The sequence below is a fragment of the Bombus vosnesenskii genome, unplaced genomic scaffold (assembly GCF_011952255.1).
Source record: "Bombus vosnesenskii isolate JDL3184/JDL3185 unplaced genomic scaffold, Bvos_JDL3184-5_v1.1 scf7180000013294, whole genome shotgun sequence".
Classification (NCBI taxonomy): Eukaryota; Metazoa; Arthropoda; class Insecta; order Hymenoptera; family Apidae; genus Bombus; species Bombus vosnesenskii.
In genome coordinates, this window is record NW_022882945.1 from 314,301 (window position 1) to 321,501 (window position 7,201).

The window sequence follows — 7,201 nt, forward strand, 5'->3', positions numbered from 1 at the left end:
ATTGAAGAAAGATCTCTCTTTGACATTCTAACACAGGACTCAGTTATTTTCTGGCACTTTTGAAATACGTGTGTGACAATGAGTACCACTTTCAGCCATTAGCTTCCCATTAATTTATACATTTTATCAACATTCATGAACTGTTACTACAAATTGACAGAAATATCTGGATATGTACGAGCGGTTAGTGTATTACGAAAAGAAAAACTTTTCTATCGACTTTTCATCGCTGCCACTGCTACTTAAATAACAAAATTAAAAAACTAAGCGTCTCAGTTAAAGTCCAAGTGAAAGGCGTTTCCGGTGGTGAGTTTTCCGCAACCATCAGAAGCCATTACGCAACACATAGTACCGGTGAACGCGGAGGCAAACAAACTTGCACTCGCGATTATTCCGCGAAGAATTAGGATGGCATTCAGTCCTCTTGGAAATCATGACGGCATTGTCGCGTGTCCTTCGAACTGGCTGGGTGCCTCTACGTTTCTGTAGCTTCTCTCACCTCTTCTTCGTAACGTCTTCTTCGCTTCAAGACGCCCTTCTTGTCGATGAAAAGTAGAGGAAAAAGAGGAGGTGGAGGAAAAGAGAGAGAGAGAGAGAGAGGGAGTTAAGTTTTCGAATGTCAAGGTAACGAGATTAGTACGACGAGAAACGGTAATCAGGAATAAAAATGCTAGGACCGACGGCATTTACGCTAACTAATCTGCTTCAAGAGGCGAGGAGGCGCTAACGGAGTTAGGACCAGCCAGCCTCCGCGTTTCCACGGGGTTTTCGTCGCTCGGCCGGCTTGTTAGCCGGATAATTGGCCATTTTTATGCTAAGCAGACCCGTGGCTGTTACGCTACCTCGCATTCTCGTTTCCGCTTTTCTTCTAGTCGCTCTTACCTCCGTTTGATCGTCCTATGGTTTTGTCTTTCCACTCCTGAGAGAAATGGTCTTTTTAAAAAGTTGGAATTTTAAAAAGACGACAGCGTTCCTCGCATAAATTCAAATGTTTAGTTTCGTCTTTTGTGGAAGCTGTGTAACTATCCTAGGATATGTTAGTTAATATGCATCGAGAAACATTCTATTAATGTGGTTGAGGAATTCACTTTTTAATGGGATACTATATGACAAACATTATTTATGAGAAACCTTTATTCGTATTAATCGATAACTACGTTGTATTTTCTTGCAGAAAAGAATTCGATAAAGAAATAGTAAAAATCTTCAAGGACGAAAAGAATATCCTCATCGCTAACAAATCGATAACTTTCGTACCGGGAAGTTCATTTCTTCACGGAGCTCGCAAACTTCCAACTTATTATCTAGAATAATTTTCAAAAAGAGAATTCAGTTTTGGGTTGGTCGTACATTCCGATTCACGTGCTCTTTCTTTATAGCGTCGGTCTCCTTTCTCTCTATCTCGCGGTTGCTACAAGATAAGGCTGTAACGGCGGTCTGTGCCGCGGTAAGGCGATTACCGAATCGCGGAAATACATTTCTCTGGTCAAAGTACCAGTGCACCTTTGTGGTGGAAGTCGCGAAAGGAAAAGATTCACCGTCCTCCAACTGCAACGATTGTTCCCCTTCTACAAAGCGAAATTGGACTGGAACGAAACGTATTCCCGGAACGAACTTCATTTTTATATCAATTTTTGTGTGTTTTTTTATACCTTTATATTTTCCATACAACTTCGAAGTCTAATTATAACGATTGTTTTACTCTGGATATTTTAAATATGTATGTATTTCGCACACATTACAATTTTTTCTTCATAAACGTACAAATATTCTCAGTTGAAAAATAACAAGCACAGTAAACGATTTCTCTGTGCAATAAAAATCCCAAGGATTATCATATTCCCTTTCAATCTCCCGCGAAAGCTCTGTTTTTATGAAATTTCATTTTCTATCCCCGCTTATGATAGAATTTCGAAATTAAAGGAATCCATCCAAAGAAGATTGAAATTTCGTGTCATGGTTGGCTCTCGGGTGTGCAGACGAATCACATTCGCGGCTGTGATATGAAACAATTTCGCGGTTGCGATTCGATCCCGGAATTACGCGGCCGGCACAGCTGGAGGCTGGACTAGGCGTGGGTGGTGTTGCAAAAATACAGGATGGAAATGCAGAACAAGGAGGCAAAATCCATCTAGTGATTTCACAGGCAATTATGTCGTGACGGCGTGCTGGCTGGGTTACTCTTATTTAACGCCAATGTGCGCCGAGAGCACGCCTCAACGCCCTTGCACCGCGATCCCATTTGCGCGAAATTGTCAATGATAGAATGGCAGATTGAAAACTCGACATTCAGCGTACCCCCTTTCCGTTGCGTTCTCGCCTTTTTTCAAAGTCGTGACCGTCTTTCCTTCATACTATTTTCTTTCGCACCCCGTCGCTACTTCGAGTATACTTCGATTTGTAGTTTGGATCGCATATTTTGTGGGGTTTGTGATTTTTAAAAGTATGGATGTTATTATTACTATATTTTATGTCATAATTATTCAATATACTTATATATATATATATATATCGTAATAATTAGACTGCGGATTTTTATATAAATTCATATTTCTATAAAGAATACTAGTCTAGCTTTATTCTGTCGAAGGAAAAAATGGAATATGAGCAAAGATTCGTTTCGTCAATTTAAATATTGTAACGAGAACTATACTTTGGATTTGTTATATATTGTATGTACATATGTTAAATGTTATATATTTTATATTATTATATTTTTTAATTTTCCATAAATGTATAGATTAATGCATAAAGCAAAAATGTTTAAAGGTAAAGAGATAAAATTATTATTGAACAATTTAAAAATGGATACAACGATGTGAATGTCACGGAGGAAAAATGGCATGATGTAAAGTTGTGCTTGGAGAACAAACGTTCTTGGCAAACACGGGAGATTCTGTTGGTGGGGTGAAATCGTCGGAACGTTGTACACGAGAGTTTCTCTAATAAATTGCACTCGAAACGTGGCCGATCCCTCGAAAGTGTCACCGATATCTCTCGGTGTCGGTCGAATCGAATGAAAAGAAAGCAGCGATAACTCGATTATCAGAGACCCAGATAAATAGACGATGGCCAATGCGCTTTTACCAGGAACGAGTACTACCCACTCGAACGCGTCCTATGTCCGGAAGCTGCATTACAAGAATGTCTACGGTTTCCGTTTCTATTGTTACCAACGTTTTATCGCGCCGAACCACTTCTACTGTCTTTTGGAAATGGCAATTGAATTAATTTCCCTTAGATAGAAAAATTTCTGAAAATTTCTTTAGTTAAGTTCGTCTATAATCTGAAGAATGAATTAAATCAGTAATTTTAAACTAATTCATATGCTGATTATTTGCGTGTGATAGGATTGAATTTGTCATAGTTTATCATAGTTGAAGTTAAGTTACTTTTACCGAAACCTTATATGGCTATGCTAATTCTATATGACTATACTAGTCTAATGCTATAACCTAATTCTCGTGATTATACCTGGCTAACGCACAGTAAACAAAAGAAACTCGTTTTTTAATAGCAGCAATTAACTACCGATCACTAGCCAATAGTTGGAGTAGTTGGAGTTGTAATCACGTGTTCTATGTGTTAATATCAACACTGAAAACTTCCAATATAAAATAATCGACAGATCTTCGAAAACCCCTAACCAATTCTGCCAAACAATTACCCTCATTCCAACCCCCGAAATAAATCATCCTTCAACCTCTCCAATCATTCAAACAAATCATCCGAATGCTCATCCAGTTTTCCAAACTACATATGTACTTTTCTGTCCAACTGTCTATCGCGGTTCACCCCCAACAAAGAAAACAATCCAAACATTAAATAGCATCGAACAACTGAGTAGAAAGATGTTCATGATGACGTTTCACGTCGCTTGGCACCCTTTGCAGCGGCCTCCCCTTACAGGGTAGCCGATCCAGAGGATCTTTTGACAAGGACAGTCGACGCTGTTGTGGGCGCCGCTCTCGGCCACGCTGTCTCTCTCGGCCGCGATATTTACGGGGCGTCGAGGCGTGGGTAACGCTGTTTGCCGCAATTTCTTGTTTCCATTAGGTTGGCCGGCCTGCGGGCTAAATTCCACCCTCACAGGCCCACCTACCCTTCCTGCGGGCTGGGTTGCGCAACTTCGACGGCGGCGCGGGGCGAAACGACAGACGACCGATGGCGAAGGGGAGAGTGGAGGGAAAACGGGGGTGGCGGATCGGCCGACAAGCCTGGCAGGAGGGAAATGGTGCACACAGAGAGGCCTCGGCTTCCACTGTGCGCGATCAAATGACGCGCGCCAGCGCCCACAATAACGGCCTCTTCACGCTTCGCTCCGATCCTATTCCAATCCAGGCCCTCCAACCCCTTTCCATGGGAGACGATCGAGGATCAAGAATCGGACCTCTGGTAACGTGACGCTGGTCCTCGTGGTCTCCGGACAATTTCATTCTTGATCTATCGTCTATCGTTCGATTCTTCGGAGGTGGTGACTTTGAATAAATTTTTAACTGGATCATCCTAGTTTATGGTAGTTTTGGTTATCAAAGAAAGATAGAGCGTTTTATAATTGATGGTTCTTGCGACCAGAAGGAAATTTGACTTTTGAGCAGTACTTAAGATTGGACACTTTAAGGGCAGTGATTTTGAAAATATTTTCAACTGGATCGTTTTCAGTCACTGTATTTTTCATTATTAGTAAAAGATAAAAGGTTGTTTTAGTGGTAACGAAACGATTTGACGCTTGATTAATTATTGGGGTTCGATTCTTAGAAGGCAGTAAGTTTCTGAATTTTTAACTGGATCATTTTGGCTTACAGTATGTTGGTCATTAAAGAAAGATAGGCTATTATGTAGTTGAACCTTGTGGTCAAGGGAATGTTCGACTGCTGATCAGGTTTTAAGATTGATTTTTCAAAGTTAGTGACTAAAGTCTCAAAATGTTGACTTGTGTAAGTGTAGTACTCAGTTCACTCTTTGTAAATCGTTAAACACAAACACATTTATCTCACGATATTATTAATTTCACAAACATTGTATCCGGACAACGGGTAACCAGCAACGACAGGAACGTGGTGCAACAACAGGATTCTATTAAACATTCGACGCAGGGAACAGCAAGGAGAAAGGAGCCGCGGAGAGAGGAATGGCGGATAAAGTGATTCGCGGCAATTAATTCGCCTGTAAATGATAGCGTTTTCATTTTCGCTGATGCCTTGCTGCCACGGCTCGGAGAATAATAATCTATCTTAAATAACCTGCGGGGTTCAAGCGTCGTTGAAGGAGTCTTCATCGTTCGAGCTTCGCTGCAAGATGCTCCAGCTGAAGTAAATGGCGAAAGCTAAAGTAATCTCGGCCAAGAATTCAATTACCGAAGAGTGTTGGGGGATGGTAAAGGATGGGTCGAGATTTAAAAACAGAAATTATGCCCGTCGTCGATGATATTAGTTACACCAAGTCCTTTTTTTTATCAAACGAATTTTCTCTTGGACTAGTTACCAAAGTATGAGCAAACGGCAATTTCAACATGCTTTCTGCATAATTCAATATTTGATTTAATAAATGTAGTAACCACGTATTAGTTGTTCAGAGGGCTCACTGACTTAATGTCACATTAAATACATTAAAAATTAGGATACATTAAATTGCATTAATATAATTAAAAAGTAGAAAGAAGTCACGATGATATTATTATCGTTACATAAGAACGTTAAATGAAGCACAAATAGAATTCCTTTTGTAGCAACGAAATTTCAGTTGGTTTCTGATTAAACGAACTCCTGTCGATTGAATCTATTTATCTGAATGTGAACTCTTATTATGTGAACTAACAAGTAGTGGACAATATTGGTAAACTATAATATGAACTCTAATTACACGATCTATTTGTCTTTCGGAAAGATCATATACAGGGACTTCTACTGTATCATCAAATAATAGCAACTATTCATGAATGGGATAAACCACAACTAAGAATAAACCTCATTCAATTTTCCCTTCAACATGCTATGCACATGCGAACTTTGACATTTGACCGACTTTACCATACTGTGTCGTGCAGGCAACTACACACCATCCTCGTAAATGTAAAAGAATCAGATCAATAGGAATAATAAAACACACAGAGTACATGTGACATTCCCGTTCCTTGTATAGAACATTGAAATACACTGGCAAATACGTATAATATATATACATATAATTCAACGGCGTCGCGTCGAAGGAATATGCATTAAGCATAAATATAGCAACAAGAATAGCATTACATCAATCGACGAGCCGAACGCGCTACACACGCTCTTGTAATGGGCTAAAAGCTTTACAAAGCGTACGAATAGATAGGTGAAGGAGGGGTGTGGAGAGGAGAGGGTAAGGTTTTGTCGGCGGCGGAGCTTCGCTTCGCGACAAATCCTTCCTTTGTTGGTTACGGGGAAATAGAAGAGCGGAGAGAAGAGAGAAGCGAACGTTGCATTATATTTTGCCTCCGCTGCATATCCATTGGTGCATGGATTCCTGAGCCTCTATCGGGGATGGTTGTCACCGTGAAAAATAATTTGCGCTCGCGTCGCGTCTCCGCGAGCACCGTTCTTTTTCTCTTCCATTCACCCTTCGTCGATTTCCTTCGTTCCACCGATCCACTGAAAATTTCTTCTTCTTTCATCTATTTTACAGATTGTAAACCATCCTTTTTTCTTCTTAGATAAAGAAGATAATATTAATAAGATAAATAAACGTATTTTACAAAAATAAGAATCTAATAAAATGAATTTTTATAAAAATAAAAATGCCTATCGGTTAATGTTTTTTTTTAAGACAAACGCGTCATTCTTTAATTATTTATTTGGTTATTTGAAATTTGACGAGTTTATAGAATACAGTGTTTCGTTATTATATTTCAGCAATGTGCAACACGTATAATAATTCTGACCATTTGAAGAAATCGCCAGTGATATAGTTAGGAAGCTAGTATATTGGTACCGTTTTACCCATTTGCATATCTATGATTGAATTATTTAAAGTGAATCGTCGGAGGAACGATAATGACTGGCGAGTCTAGGCGGTCTTACGTATTTATCAAGCGATTTATTCGCGTTATTGGTGCATTGCAGTCGATGTCAGGCGTCGTATGGATAAGTTGAAGACGTTATAACCTTTGAAATCGATTAGAACCACCGTCTAAAGCCACTAGCGGTATACCAACTATTTTGAAACGAAA